Source organism: Sus scrofa, chromosome 6 (genome assembly GCF_054392235.1).
Source record: "Sus scrofa isolate SSC_HxYL_T2T_F1_AM1 chromosome 6, Sscrofa_HxYL_maternal_Yorkshire_Landrace_v2.0, whole genome shotgun sequence".
In the NCBI taxonomy this organism is placed as follows: Eukaryota; Metazoa; Chordata; class Mammalia; order Artiodactyla; family Suidae; genus Sus; species Sus scrofa.
The window spans coordinates 144470755-144487612 of record NC_139388.1 but is presented as its reverse complement, the minus strand read 5'-3'; the positions used below and the strand labels follow the sequence as shown (position 1 = coordinate 144487612).

Sequence of the window (16858 nt, the reverse complement as noted above, 5' to 3'; positions counted from 1 at the left end):
TATAAATATCTATTATTTAATAATAATTATCATTATAAATTGTAAGTTTTCAAACTAAACGGTTTAACATCTGAACTCACTCTATCCTTTACGTAAGAAACTGTAATTCTGTATCTTATTCCAGATAGTCAAGGTCATGGGAAAAAAAGATGCAAACCATCCCACTGCTCTGCAAAGTTATTTTAGTACAATTTTAATGGCAAATTAATTTTAACAGCAAAATAATGTTGAAATGCCAGAAATTCATTAATACACTATAGAAAAATATAACCAAAGACTTAGCGAGAGTGGAATCTTAAAGTGTTTTATCATGGAAGACCTGCTCACACTCCTTGGAAAGGTCAAGAACACATTTTTTACCTAGACTATGAGAATAAATACACTTGTAAGAGAAGACTCATTATCACTAAAGCTCTTTGTGGTGATCCTTCTTTTAAGACAAAAATTAGTGGTAACATCTACATTTGAAGTGGGATCCCTAAATGCTGTGAGAATGATAGAATCCTAGAGTGGCAGAAGCCAAGTGGCAGTACTTGTTGATCAAAGACAAGGTGATCATGGTTACCTGAATGGGCTATAGAAGCAAAACAGAACAGTCTTACTTACAGAGACCTTTGGCATTGGCTATTTCATCATGGCATTTTTAAAAATTAACATATGGGAAACCTACTATAGTCTTCATGCCACTATTCAATGTGGCTTGAGCACATATCATAGGCATTTGGAGTCTTAGAGGAAGAAAAGTTTGGAATGAGGAATTCCAGAATTAGACTTCTGTCATATTCTGCTAGCCAAAGCAGTCACAGAGTCAGGCCATATTCAAGAGGAGAAGAAACAATCTCCATTTCCTGAATGTGGGTTTTCATGCACGGAGGGGAGGAATTTATAGTAAGAGACCAACTCTATCACCTTCTGGCAGCAATAGCCACATGCCTCTTGTATGCAGAACATACTCAAACATGATATTAATTAAATCATTGGCTCACAGTACAGGATATTATCAGCAAATATAGATGGAGCTTCTCAGATGTAGCACTATGGAAGCAGCTTCTCAGATGCATTTTCCCATTTGCAGAGACAAGTTATCTTCCCTTGAAGATATCCACTTTATAGTGGTGATAAAGCATAATCACAGTGGACATGCCAGTTCACAAAGAGGGAAAATAGAAGACACAATATAGTTAATGGTACATAGAAATTTTGAAATCAAACTGGGCACAGACTACTATTTCCTCCAACTCCAGAGGCAGGAACTGTTCTTTGCTTGGGATTCACTTCTTCCCAGGAATAGTTCTCAATGGCTGTTAACACTTCCCTCTGGAATTTTTTTTTTAAATTTTTGGTCACCCTGTGGCTTATGGAATTCCCAGTCCAGGAATCAGATCCAAGCCACAGTTGCAACATACACAGGAGCTGGGAATCGAGCCTGAGTCCTGTGGCTGCCTGTATTCTGGGGCCACCAATCCCATTGCAGCACAGTGAGAACTCATTTCCTCTGGAATTTTGACTCTTCCCACTGATTCACTCTTTATTTCCCACTAGAAATGATCTGTTTGCCAATAAGTAGCTTTCTCTGTCTGCTGATAGGGTGATTGCGATCCAGTGACCTCCTGTTATAATGAACAATGTTCCTTTTAGTCAGAGATGATATAATTCTTTAAAAATTCTTGAGATCTTCCTGAATATTAATTTTTTATTATTATTAAAATATATTTGAGGAGTTCCTGTTTTGGCGCTGTGGAAATGAATATGACTAGTATCCACAAGGGGGCAGGTTTGATTCCTGGCTTTATTCAGAGGGTGGGGGATCCAGTTTTGCTGTGAACTACGGGGTAGGTCAGAGAAGCGGCTGGGGATCCCATGTTGCCATGGCTGTGGTTTAGGCCAGCCGCTGCAGCCCTGATTTGACCCCTAGCCTGGGAACCTCCATATGCCACAGATGCAACCCTAAAAAGCAAAATAATAATAATAATAAAATAAAATATATTGGTTTACAGTGTTTCAAGTTCTGTTGACGAAAGAAGTGTCCTAATCACACACATTTCCCTATGCTGTACAGTAGGATCCCATTGCCCATTCATTCCAGATATAACAGCTTGCATCCCCCAACCCCGGAAATGCCCATACCTCCCGCTTCTTTCCCTATCCCCCCCAGGAACCAAGAAAACAAACAGATAGCCAACAGGCATATGAAAAAAAGGATATTAAATTATAATAAGTCTACTTAGACAAAAATCTCAATCAGAAGTGTATTTGAGAGAGTACCCTCTTTCTATTTTAGACTGATACAGGGTGCTACAGAAAAATAATCATAGAATCCTTAGAAATATTTCTGTCTGGAAGAGAGGCTCTATAAGGCAAACTGTTAAATATTTCCAAGATTTCAACAACGGTTCTTACTGGCATATCGTTCACCTGCTCCTATATCTGAGGCTACCATTTACAGGAAAAGCTTTGGAATAGGATTTTATCTTTGACCCCAAGCTTTAAATAAACCATTAATTAACTTATTTTTGGAAACTATCTTGTGGGCTGGAGAAACTGTTAATGATACGTAGTTTAACTTTCCATCTTAGTATATCCTTGGTGAGAAATATTTCTCTGTGTCCTGAATACAGAATAGTCCCTTTCGTAGTTCAACTCTCCCATCTATAACTTACATATTGCTAAGTGAAGCCAGTTGACAGTTTCATTATTTGATCTGGAAATCTATTACCAAAGTATCAATTTCATTAGGTATATTTTTTTGAACCATGATGATTAATTTAACATGTCAACTTGGCTAGACTATGGTGCCAGTTGTTTGGTCAAACCAGTCTAGATGCTACTGTGAAGGTATTCTTTAAATGTGATTAGCATTTAAATACTAGACTTTTTTTTAGGCCATGCTCAGGGCATGAGGAAGTTCCCCGGCCAAGGATCAATATGCATACCACCGCTGTAACCAAAGCCATGGCGGGGACAACGCTAGATCACTGAGCCACCAGGGAACTCCTTAAGTCAGTAAATTTTGGGGTTTTTTTGTTTGTTTTTTTGTTTTTTTGGGTTTTTTTTTTTTTTTTTTTTGGTCTTTTTGCTATTTCTTGGGCCGCTCCCGTGGCATATGGAGGTTCCCAGGCTAGGGGTCCAATCGGAGCTGTAGCCACTGGCCTATGCCAGAGCCACAGCAACGCGGGATCCGAGCCTCGTCTGCAACCTACACCACAGGTCACAGCAACGCCGGATCCTTAACACACTGAGCAAGGGCAGGGATCGAACCCGCAACCTCATGGTTCCTAGTCGGATTCATTAACCACTATGCCACGACGGGAACTCCAAATCAGTAAATTTTGAATAAAGATTACCATCTGTAATGCGGGTTAGCTTCACCCAGTTAAGTTAAGGTCTTAAGACAGATTTCCTAAAGAAAAAGCAATTCTGCCTAAAGTTTGCAACATATAAAACCTACCTGAGATTCTGGCCTGCTGGACTGCTCTGCAGATTTCAGACTCAAGGCTGTGTACAATGTCAACTTACTTGAATTTCTAGCCTGCTAGCATAGCCCATGAATATCAGACCTGCTAGCTGCCATAATTTAAACCTTTTAGTGACTCAAAACAAGAACCATTTTCTACCTCTTATTGTTCTGTCAATTGACTAAGGGAGGTCCAGTTGGTGGTCTGTCTGCTATATGTAATGTCAGCTAGGGCTAAAACCCGGATAGCTCAGGTCTCTTGCTTAATTGCAAATAATTTTAAGAGGAAGGGAGAGGAAGCTACCAGTTGGCATACAGCCTGGACTCAGAAGTCCCAGGATATCATATCTGCCACATTCTATTTGGTAAGCAGTGACAGGATAAAACAAGATTGAAGAGGAGAATCTACCTTTCCATCTACACAAATATAGAAAGGAATTAATGGTGGTCATTGACATAGGAAAGGAACTAGTGACGGCTACTGCTGAGTGCTATTACTGCAACAAAATCATAGACATCATATGACAGTGAAATGCTAAACTTATCTGTAAAAGTGATATGTAAGAAAGCGATGCCTCTTATCTCTAACATTATCTAATAGTTTATAGGTCAGAGATAATGTAATTCAATGGATTTAGGGTTGATTTCATCTCTTCTTAAATATGGGCAGGACTTTAAAACTACCTCAACAGCTAATAGATACTATACAGTTTCAATGCAAGTTTTTTTTTTTTTAATTCGCTCCACTTCTGCTTTGTTTTCTTGCAACTCTCATGTTTGTAACCAGTCACCATTTTATAGAAAGCCCAAGCAATTATACACAAATTTTCTGGTTGATAGTGGCAGCCAACACTGCAGTGAACAGCCATCATCAGCTATCAGACATGTAATGAGTCCAGTTCTTACTACTGACCCATCTTTAGCCTTTGAGTATTTCCAGTTGAGTCTGCAGATATTTTGAGGGAGAGAAAAGTCCTCTATGTTATACTCTTGGTCAATTCATAACTAACAGAAATATATGAAAATAATGAAATGTTTGTTACTTTAAGTTTTAAGATTTTAGTTCATATGTATTTTCATGCATCATTAGATAACTTAAATAGTATATCTAACAATATTTTTTGAAAACAAAAATTAAATTTGCAAGTATTATAGCTGTCTCAACAATAGATAACTTTTCTTGTATGTTTTCTTTTGTGAATGTTTTGTATCATTTGGTCTTTACAGCAACCATATGTGTAGGTGCTATCATTTTCTGTCTGACAAGGGAGGCAACTGAACAGTATGGTTAAGCAAATTCTGCAAAATCAGGAGTTGACAGAGCTGGAATTTGAAACCAGGTGTTTCACTCCAGAGCATGGGTGCTTATCTTCCACAGCAAAGTCCCTCACCAGAAAACCTAGAGAAAGGGAAGGGAAAGCTCCAGAATGAGGGATGAGAGAGAACAGGAAATTCTTGTTCTTGTTGAGTAAGAAAGAGAAATAAGGCTGGTGAATTAAGAAACAGCATAATAAAGTTTATTAAAAGCTGTGATGATACCTAAACTAGAGAAGCCAGTGAATTTTATTATCACTGAGAGGCTATGCCAAGTGTCCATGAGGTTATGTCCTGAGTAAGAGGTCATTTTGTTCTAGGTAGATTTAAGTCAGTGTAAGAAAACCATGGAACTTTTGTTGCCTTCTCCAGAGATAACTAGAAAAGAAAGGAAGGGCTAATCAATTATCTTTTTCTTCTTAGCATTTACTGTATTTACTTTCCATGCATGATAGATAAACAACAGAAATTAATGTCTATTTCATTTGTGATTTTGAAAGACGCAACTTTCCATTAAATATGCAATTCTGCACATGTGTTTTTCAGTGGGTGTGGGGGGCGGGGGGTATATGTGCGCCCAGGCATATCTTAAACCTAAACAGACATCCAGATCTAAATGCTTGGCTCTCAGTAATTAAGATGATAAAGCCTAGAGTTTGGACTTATACAAGTGTGTACATAGGTGGCAATCATTGCGTTCAGTTTGGGCCATATGAGCTTGAGGTGTTTTGTCATTTCATGGGGGAGTTACTAGATAATAATTGAAAAATAGAGGTCTATAACAGAAATCATGGTTGGATCAATGTAGAAATGATACTTAAGCCATCAATACAACATTTTTATCTATTTATAAATGACCCCAAATATAAATAAACATTTGCACATGACATATTCCATATATCTACAGAAGTTGCCTTAATGAAATTCTGAATATTTTTATTAAAGTGAATTTGTATACTGTAACTAAAATAGAGGTGAATTCATTTTTAGACAGTGTTGTAATAACATACTCAGGGTTTACAAAGGGAAATATAATCCCTTCTAGACATTTTGAACAGGATAATATCTGATCAGAAAAAGAGATGCTTACAAAACTAAGATGGAGAAATAAAAGTCAGAGTGAAGATGCTATAAGCTGTCAGTTTTGCCACTCATCACTAGCTCTCAGGACACCAGTAAGCTACTTTTGCCACATTATTTTCCATTGCTGCCCAGATCAAGAACTACAAGAAATCCCACCTATACAGTTGTTTGCAGCACCAAGGCAAATAATTTGCAAAGGCACTCTAGTCGCAAAAAAAAAAAAAAAAAAAAAAATCTGTGGAAGCCCATGTGGCTGCTTGTCACTGCTGCAGAAAGATTGATGATTTCTGCTTCCCTTTTCGCCTTTCAGAACTTGTGTAAAAGTCTTCCATTGAAAAAAAGGAAATCACATTCCAAAACCTGGAGGCGAAACATTCTGGCAACACAGTGATCCTTCAGAACCCATGATACTGGAGAGAACAAAGGAGACAGTGGACATAAATTCTATTTTGAGCTCAATTAACCTCCATGGCTACACTAAAAGAATCTTCTCCTCAAGATTTTCACTGAAGTTATGAGTAAGTATTTTTGTTTGCTTCCTAATGATTGTTAACTCTTTAAATTTGTGTCTATACCTAACCAGAGAGAGGAGCTAAAAAATAAAATGAGGCTGATACCAGTGATAGTTTGAGCAATTGACATGAGGTTGGAACTTCAGCAAAATGTACTGTAGAGGACAATAGTTGAGATTTTGGAAGTTTGGATCTACTTAAACAGAGGCCAACCACTGTAAGGGGTAGGAAGGGGGCAGTGTACAGTGTATTAACAGCAATATTTGATGTGCAGTGTATTTCAGTCTGTTAGTATGTAGCACATCGATGAGGCATAAGTTGCCATTTTTCCATACCTGTCCAACATTCGTCTTAAATGCCATCTCCTCCAGCCTACATCTCCCCATAGAGCCACTCAGTCTAGCCTTTAGACTACAACAGGACTCTGCATATTGCCAAAATAGTACTTCCCTTACATCTACTGTATTTGTGTATCCATATGTATGTTTCCTTCTTTAGGCAAGAACTATTTAAAGTTAGAGAGCATGACTTTTTGAACTCTTTGGTGAGCTACTTAGAAATAGTAAGAGCTAGAGTGTGAAATAATCTGTAGCAGAAAAGTACCTTCAAGAACTGGACCAATCATCCTGGGATGAAAAGAAAAAGGGAGAGAAAGAGAGGTTAGGAGGGATTCAGGCAGTGAGTGTGTGAGTGTGTGTGTGTGTGTGTGTGTGTGTGTGTGTGTGTGTGTGTGTAGAAAACGGAAGTTACAGTTTCAAGTCTGAGCAAACTATTGGAGCTCATCACTGGAAAGGCATGTATTTATGGAAAATTAGATTAAATTTAATAAAAAGAGTCTTTTGTAACTGAAAAAATCTATAGTACTTCCTCTCCTAGCCATAACTGGGCACTCCTTCCTCTGAGCTCTTTCATGCTAATGTAACACTTAATTGTCGTTATTGTTTATATCTTTCTATGTTTTATTATATTTTTAAGACCCAAGTTTTTTATGGGCCACATAAATGGGTGGTTTTTTTATTCATCCTGGTATCATCAATACCTAATGTAATACCTACAGTAAACTGGATGCTTGTATAACTGACCATGTTGAGATTTAGAAGAAAAGAGTGAATGAAATAGGTATAATTTTAATCAGTTTTGAGTTATTCATGTTTTAAATAGGATACACTGGATATAATCATACACTTTGGAGAATGTAGAAACTGGCAACCCATTGAGTGGTAATCTTATTGCCATGTTAAAATGTCAATTTCTACAACCATCTGTGCTGGAAACACGGCTGATATTTTTTATTATGGAACCATGGCTTTAGACTATGGCCACAGGCATCTAATGAGTTCTAGCTGGCAGTCCAAACCTCTTAATCAACTGTCTCAGAAAAGTATATTAGAATAAAAGTGAAACTTCAGTTTTTAAAGCACTGAATTGGACATGTATAAGGCATCATAGGTTGAAGAATTTGAGAAAGATATTTTACAGTAAAAAATGATGTTTTCCCCAAGATTCACAGAGAAACAAATAACAATTTGGGAATAAACACACATATATGCACACATGAACTCATACATAGCTTTGAAACTACACCTTATTTAAAAAAATCTGTGTTTGGTAAGTTTGCCAGAGAGTTCATAAAGCATGTGTTCTTACAGAAGCAATCAGGATAAAAAATATTTAAGATAATTAAATATTTATTATCTTAATTATCAAATAATAATTCAAAAATTCAAAAATTCAAAATTTTCAGCAAATCTCTCTTTTGCTTCAGATGACTTTTACACTGCCAAAACAGAGAATGAGTCTGTAAGCCATTTGGATTCAGCGGTGTGAGAGCTCTGATTTCTAAAGAAAGTATAGTAAATGTACTTTTTGATGCCATTAGTATAACATTTACATATTTATGCTAATATTTGTTTTTCATAATTACATAAAAGATATACAGAACTGACAGTTTTTTAAACTAAGAATGTCATTCGCAAACTATTCTTTATGTATATATAATACAAATGTAGTACTAAAATATTATCTATATATTATTATTACTATATAGTATTTATATAGTAATATATAAATATATATTAACAAACTTTTTTCTGCAATTGGAAAATCCTTGGTAATCCTGAACATTTGCAGAACCCATATATTGTCCTCCACAGTGTCCCCATGATTCTCTAACTTTGACAGGAATTTAAATATTCATCTCTATTTGACCTGTTCTCCTATCTGTTCCTATTCTACTATATCTTACTCTCCATCTGCCTCTTTCTCTCAACTTCTCTGCTTCAGATTGGAAAAGCTCCTGAAAATGGATTTGTAGGCAGGCCCCAAGTCCAACATACAACTCTGAACTACCTCAAGCAATGTGTGTTCAAAAGAACAAAAATCAACAAAAACGGCAATAAGAAAGAAAAATAAATTTGGCTTCTTTTCCCCCATTACTATATATCAGATCATCTAATATACTCACAGATGGGAAAATGACAGAAGCTTCTAATATTTGTGATTTACAAGGGCTTCTTTTTAATGAAAATCATCATAGTTTCCACGTAACATGAGATCCTCAATTTTCCAGCTTTGTATTTTACCATTAATAATAAATTTAAAAATTCTACCAAGGAAGTTTTAATTGCTAATTTTTATTGACTATAGACATAGTATGGATGCCAGGTTTTATGGCATTCATAGCACCCACAGAGATTGTATGGATTGAAAAAAAAAATTCCTGTTAGATATGATGGAAGAAGAGCTAAGCAGTACATTAGTGCAAAATCCCATAAACAACAATATAGGTTCCTGTTTGGGGAAGAAAAGGAGAGTAATGTGACAACACAGGAAGTAAGGGGAAGAGGGCATGAAGTGATATCAGAGGGGTAGTCTTGGACAATGTTAAGGAGGCCTGGTAGGTCTTGGGAAGGATTTGGAACTTTAACTGGAAATCATGATAAAGATAAGAGTGGGAGAATTTCATATTTATGTCTTACATACAGGTATTAAAAATCTATTTTTTGGAATTCCCTGGTGGTTCAGCAGGTTAAGGATCTGGTGTCACTGTTGTGGTGCAGGTTCGATACCTGGCCCAGGAACTTCCACATGCCGTGGGCACTGCCAAAAAAAAATCCATTTTCTAATATTTTTGATTCATTTAAACATTATGTAAAATATGGAGAAAATAAGTTGGCATAGGAGCTTCAAAGGCAAAAGCAACTAAGCATCCTTTAAGATGAGTTACCACTAGTCTTTTAAAAGTTGCAGCATCCTATTGCTGTTTTGTCCTGGGGTAAAATTTTTAAGCCTCTCTAGCAAAATGTGGCTTTGTGTATTTAGCTTAGGATAATTAAAATCACTTTTATTTTGATATGTTCTTGCCTGTAATAAAAATAAACTTTTATAAAAATAGTAACACTCTCTTCTGTTCTTCAAGAAACAGAGAATCAGAGAATGAAGGAATAGCCCCCTGTGTCACAGCTAGCTTGTGAAAAAATCTGAGATGAGTTCTCATTTTCTTGTCGCAGTGGCCAGTGGTCTTGTCATTTCATCATTGTTGCCTCTTGAGATGCTATTGTGAGTTTCTTTACTGTCCTGCCTGTGGTAGACTTGAGCTCAGGGGACCCAATCAGTGGTTCTTCATCTGTGTTCCGTGACTAGAAGTAGGTAAGCATCTATGGATTTAGATGCTTTTTTTATATAATTGCTTTTATTTTGTTTCTTAGGTAAAAACATATTTATGTTTTCATTTTTAGGTTTGCTTAGATTAATATTACATAATAATGATTAATTATAATCAGGATTTATAAAAATATTGTTATAAACATATACATTCAGTTTGAACCATCAATTTTCCCATAACAGAGAGTTAGTACATATTCTTTTGTTTACACTAGCTATAATATCTTACTTTTGCAGTCCTAGTATGCCTCTAGGTGTTTTTTTGTGTTAGTGTCTGGGATCTTTATATGCTAATGCAAGAGAATTTATGAACTCCTACTGCTACTATATGGTATTTAGTTCCTACCAGGGCTATGTAGTTTTCACTAAAAGTAATTATTAGTTTCTACACTTTTCTTTGTGCTCTTTCTTTCTTGTCTTTTTATTCTTCTTTGGTAATTTTTATCTTTCGCTTGCACATTCTGTAAGTTGAATTACACAACTATATGTATTTGGCTGTTTCCAACTCTACTGCATGGTTCTCAATCTCCATGATAATGCTTTCACCGTTCATTCTTTTTTTTTAGCCCTCTATATTGTCCTTTATCCATCTGTAACAGAATGTTGGTACATCTTGGAAATTAATTTGTGCTACCACTATAACTTCTGTATTCTCAGATTATGTTTTCATAACTTATTTTTGTTTTTATTTTTATTTTACATCTGGACTCAGAGGGATTGTCTGTCTTCCTTAGTAAATTCTGTGGCTCCAAAAAGACAGTAGAGTGTTGCTAGGAAAACCATCCACAACTGCTCTGTTCTTCTAAAGCATGAAGCCTGACTTTGAGGTAATTTGAGACAGTGAACTACAGATTAAATAAAACAGTCTAAACTTAGAACTACAGAAACAGTGAAGTAAATTATGTGATTATTTGGACAAGCTTAAGTTTTCTTACAGGTTGCTTTCAAAATTAAAGGAAGAAATTGAAGAATGTAAATAATTTCTGGCAAAATGTTTATTCAGAATAATTTTGGTCCTTCAAAATTATTTTAAGCAACTTAATTTAGGAATAGTACAGAAAAAAAATTTAAAAATGAGAATTGTTTTCTTCTCAATTTGCAAAGTTTTCTTTTCATATGTAAAGGATAAGCCTGAGCTCAAGGTTTATTTCATTTCATGTGTTATTGAGGTATTTTCCATTTGTATTATATAATAACTTTAATTTTAAACTCAAAACAGAGTAAAAATCAATTGTAAGATAACTGATGCTAAACAATAATTCTGCTGAACTCTATACAGAAACTTCCAGAACATGTCCTAGTCCCTTTTACTACCTCCTAAGTTGGATACATATACCGTTGATCCCAAAATATGGAAGAGACATTCTTTTGCCTGAGGACTACAGAGGGATTCCTGAGGCAGTTGCTGGCTCTTGACTCACACTCACTGTGGGCTTCCATGATCTACTATGAGATAAAGTGGAAAGGTCCATGTATTTTTTTTTTATAAAAAGCTTGATTGCTGGGACCTTTCCTACTGTTTTATAATTCATGTCACTATGAGAAAAATTAAACATTTAGCCTCTCAACTCAACTTCTCATCTGTATTATAAAAATAATAGTTCTTATATCCTATGGTTATTGTAACTGTTGACTGAATTGCTAAAGGACTCATTAGGCTATATAATTTTCCTTTTCATTTGTTCTTTCTTACTCTTCTCCCATTTACTCATTATTCCCTTTAACTTCTTTCCTCATTATTCTTCATACTTTCTTTCAGTTTTTTTAGGAAAGAATAGATTATTAAATGAGATGAGTAGCATTCACAGCCACAAACATCACTAAACCCTATGCCAATATGAAAGGTTATTGAAGAATCCTAAATATTATGCCTGGGTTCTTCAGGCCTTCAGGGAATGAAATAAAGGTTTATAGCCAATGACTGATCATCAGCCTTCATAGTTATGATATGTGCAGATTTCCTCCTTGGCACAATATATGCTAGTCCTATATATCTAACACCTTTTCTCATACCCTCTGGTAGAAAGAATTTATGGAACACAACTCTTTGGATTTGGAAAAACATATAAAACCAAGCAGACACCGGGGGGAAACATTAAAACAAACCAACAAATGTAATGTCCTGTGAAAGAAAGTCTTCCACCAAGTCTTCCCAGCTCAGCTCATTATGATCAGAGATGCCTGCTGTGGAGCTTGCCATGACAGCACATTATAAATATTAAAAATTAAAAAAAAATTGTTCCACAGGTGTGTACACTAAATACAAAGTCTGTAGTAGTCATGATAAATCAGGGTTATGAGCCTCCTGGAAAACTTCACATTCTGTTGTGGACAAATGAGAATGCTTTTTTAAAAAAAAATTATGGATCACCATTTATTTCAGCCTCTCCATAAGAAGACAAGGGGAGACCCTGAGGACAAGGAGGAAACAAATCTTCATCATATTCATCATATTTAATTATGCACAAAAATGTGCAATAAAAGCTCATCATAGCCATCATTTATCTATGTCCAAATCTCATTATCTATTAGAAATACATGTTTCAAGTTTCCCCATATCTGTGTACATTTCTCCCCAATGTTTACTATTGTTTTGCCTTCATCTTCTTCGTTTGCTCATTCCTTCCTTTCTTACTCTTTGTCTTTTAAGATCTCTATTTGAGGCTATTTTTGACAAGATACCTTTTAATCATAGACATTCTTTTACTGAATGCTGGAACTTTGTTACAGTAGACAATCATTAGTTACTAGTCATAACATACTCTTTACATTAATCTTTAACTAAGTCTTCTGAAAAGATTAGTGGTCTGCAATCATCTCCCTACTGATAAAACTTAGCTTTAGGAAGGTTTCATGTACCACTGTCAAATAAAATACTAACTACCCATCAAGCATTTTTATCAGTCTCTCTCTCACTCCAGAAAAACCAAAATGAACACAGAAAAATTACGCACCAAAAAGAAGTCTCAGAGAAAAAGTCCAGAGTGTGTGTGTGTGTTTTTTTTTTTTTTTTTTTTTTTCACTATGCCAATTACACGAAAACATAAAGCAAAGCTACCTAGGAAAAAAATCCTTGGAAAAATGAGGCTGGATGTTATATCTTTCTTTAAATGCAAAAGTGAGAATTGAGAGAATTGAGACAATTGTCCAGATAAGTAGGCCCAACAACTATTTCACAGGAAACTCAATGATAATGATGCAAAATTATACGTGAATGTGTGATTTTACCCTTGCTTTTCTTATCAGAACATTTCTTTCAAATCTCTTTTTCAAGGTATAGTATTAGGAAAACCTCAGCATGAAAAGAGTCATTTTAAATACATTTTCATGTGGACCTAGTGATCACTCATAGGTCTCAAATTTGGCTGCAGTATCATTCTTCCTGCCCTAGAAAGGAAAGTTGTCTTGTCGCTTTTGATTTTCTGCCTCTAAGTTCTTGGTTACTATTTGGCTTTTCCAAGGAGGGAGAATTTTTAACCACAAGAAAGGGTCTTGAATTAATTTTTTAATATTTCAAAGTGCTCACCATTTTCCCTGGTTTTAATTATGTCAATTTGTTATATTTACCCTATAATTATAATAACTGCTCTGCACTTATTTTTAGTACAGTTCAGAGAAGAGTTGAAAAGTTTGTGTATACTGTATGTTAATGACACTGTAAGAGCACATAGAATCAGTGGGTATTTTCTCAGTGGAATTACACATTAAGAAACCTCTCAGGTATGGAAACAAAGGTAAGAAATGTGTTCCTAAATTAGAATTATGAAATCAAATATGAATATTGCATAGCATGAGAAGTATGATTTGCAATGGTGCAGAATATAGTGTGCCCTTCCTATCCATAATATGGTGCAAATAGGCTGGTTACATAACATTTAAAAATCAGTGGGATACTGAATAAGGTAGGTCGTGAAAGGATCTTGCTTCTGAGAAATATGTATAGACGAACTGCCTCATGTGATGGTCTTCAGCTTCCTTAGGACCTTTGTCAGAGTGTGGCATTAAGGACTAAAAAGAAGTACTGAATTTACCTGTTTCCTTTCCCCAAAATGTAGAAGACATTGAGAGGCTTCAGATGTCCTAAATTGAAAAGAGAAAATATACGTCTTGAACTCAATCAAGATGGTTCTACGGGCAATTGGAGCAAGTAAATGTATACAGGATTTGCACATCAATCCCTTTGAGTTAACATCTTGGTTCTTCCCTGTGACTTTATCACATATTTCTGAGCTTTGATTTTCTAAGCTATATAATGTGGTCATGACATAATTATAACAAGGATTAAATAAACCAGTGTAGGTGAAGTTAGTTTAACACACACATTGTGAAAACTGTGTAGGGGCATTGCTGTCATACTGTAATGCTTAATTCCTATCAAAATATCTATCAATGAGATCATTAATCTCATTCTTTAAAAACCTTAAAAACAGAATTAGTTTCATTTACTGCAATAAAGACAAAGACTTCAGTTTTGATGTTTGACCACCAACATCTTTCAAGCTCCTTCTTTCCCCTTCACCTTTTACTTCACAGCTGAAGAAAGTTGTTGGAAAGTTGCCTGCTTCCTCCCTTGGTGATGGCGGGAAGTTCAAACCGGGCATATCCCAGTCTGCGCACGGAGTTTTCATTCTTTCCCAACCTCCTACCCATAATTAAAAACAGTCATCCTTTCCTTGTGATGTTCCTGATATCATTCCAGAACCAAAGTTGAGCCCATTCTCTTGGGAATCTTTAAATGTTTATTTTGTAATTAAGCATTCTTTATTTCATACCTATTGGTGCTAACATCCACATAAATCCCTAGCATGAGGATGAGGGGAGGTTAGGTGGTTGCCCAACCTCTGGAACTAGATACCCAAATAAAAAACGTGCTCTGGGTAGCTGGCACAATAGCCGGTTCTCTAGGCGTTCCCTAGGACTTTGGGGAAATGCAGAAAAAATTGCTTCACACTAGAAATAGGCTTTCAAATCATTCTGATAGGCAAGCTTTTTTTTTCTTTTTCTGCTGTACCGTCATCTCATGGAAGTTCCCCGGGCCAGGGATTGAATCTACACAACGTTGGGACATTCCAGTATCCTTAACCCACTGCACTGGGCTGGGGATCAAACTGACCACGCCACAGAAACAAACTGGATCATTAGCCCACTGTGCCACAGTGCTCTCCTACCTTAAAATGGTTTATTTTCAAGGTGCCCAAAAAGGATATAAAAATAGAAATTGAGTCCCGCGTGTGGCCGCCAAGATGGCAGCGCACTGCAGTGCATTTGCCCTGGTAGGTTGTTGCTACCACAGCCCAGTCCAGTCTTGCCCGTGGGGCTGCGTGAAGCCGCCTGGGGCGTTCAGGGGTTGCTGGTGGAGCAGAAAGCGTGTGTGTGGGTGGGGGGGTGTCTTTCCAAGGAATTCTTTCCCAAGAGAGAAAAGAAGACAATGCTTCAAGAGCTCTTCGACCTCGGCTTGACGGGCAACTTCCCCCAAACCATCTATTAGGGGTTTTTCCCCGTAGCTGACTGCGGCTGCGCAGCACCTGCAAGCGCTACTGGGCCAGTTTTACTTCTGGCAAGCGGGCCGCAAAGTGCTGGCCTGAGAGGAAGTGCTGCTGTGCTTTGCACGGAGACAGACCGGCTGTACCCAGGAGCTCTTTGAGCTGGACGCAGAGCGGGTGCAAAGCAGCGGACACGCCCTTCAACGAGAGCTCAAGGCCCTGGAGGCTGAACGCTAGCAGCTGTTCAATAACAGGAGGACCTGGGGCAGCTTCACAGTGGTGGACAACTCAGCGTGGTACCAGAAGCAGCAGCACCTGGTGGATTTCCTAGCGGCAGCGGGCAGCCATTTTAGCACAGGCTCTGAGCGGGCAGAGTGTGCAGACTCGGCTCTAGAGCCTCAGAGGCATGAGTTTTGCCGAGTTTTATACCAGGTGCTTCAGGCCTATGATTTCTACTACGTTTCCGCGTTATGGATGTCGGGTATAGCTGGGTGGATCTGCAGCTGGGCATGATAGCGTCCGGATAGGAGTTCATCCACAAGTTGACAGGAGAAGGTGTATTTGGCATCTCTGTTCCTTTATTTACAGTGGAGCAAAACTGGGAAAGTCTGCTGGCAGTGCTGTTTGGCTAGACAAAAGATAAGACATCTTCATTTGAATTGTATCAATTTATTTTGTCAAGCGGTCAGATGGTTTGGTAGAAAGAAGCTCTTGACTTGTCTGCCCCTTCCAGAGTTTGACCACAAAATGCAGCCTCATGTCAAAGCGCCAGAAAAGCAGGGCCCTCAGAAAGGGCTTGCGGCAGAAGTTGCAAAGCGTGTTCATGGACAAGAAGGGCTGGGTTCTGATAAAAGGTCTACACAGTCCCTTTATTGCAGCAGCAAAGACGCACTGGAGGTCATGTCTAATCAAGAGTTAAAGGAGTTTTTTTAAAAGAAGCTTCATTTTCTGAATTAGTTCTTGATCCAGGAACAAGCGTTCTAGGTGTGTGCTGCAAAGCAAATGCCATTCCAGATGACTTCTGAGGGTATCGCATGATAGCAGAAGGCGGAGTCAGTATAAATTACAAAGTGACAAACCCTGAGAATGTTTTAGTTGTTGAACAACATATTCTGAAGAATGAACTTTCATTACTTAAAGTAGGAAAAAGGAATGTCTACATTATAAAATGGCTTCAGCTGTGATGAAAAAAAAAAGAATCCTTCTGGTGGTTCAAACTTAGCCATCATTCATTCTCAAGAGATGAAGACAGAGAATGGTGTATACTCGAGGCCTCACAGTGTGAGTAATTTCAATATTTATATAGGTTGATTATGTTTGTGTTTAATAGTGGGATATTTCATTTCCTG

General features: G+C 37.1%; 1 pseudogene across 1 annotated transcript in view; it reads left to right on the top strand.

Moving 5' to 3' along the window:
• The first annotated feature begins 14602 nt into the window (after positions 1-14602).
• LOC110261402 (tyrosine--tRNA ligase, mitochondrial pseudogene) overlaps positions 14603-16858 on the top strand; it is a 317000-nt pseudogene continuing 314744 nt past the window's right edge. The window contains exons 1-2 of the transcript XR_014808620.1: positions 14603-14732; positions 15270-16790. The product of XR_014808620.1 is annotated as a tyrosine--tRNA ligase, mitochondrial pseudogene (transcript). The remainder of the gene's footprint in view (positions 14733-15269; positions 16791-16858) is intronic.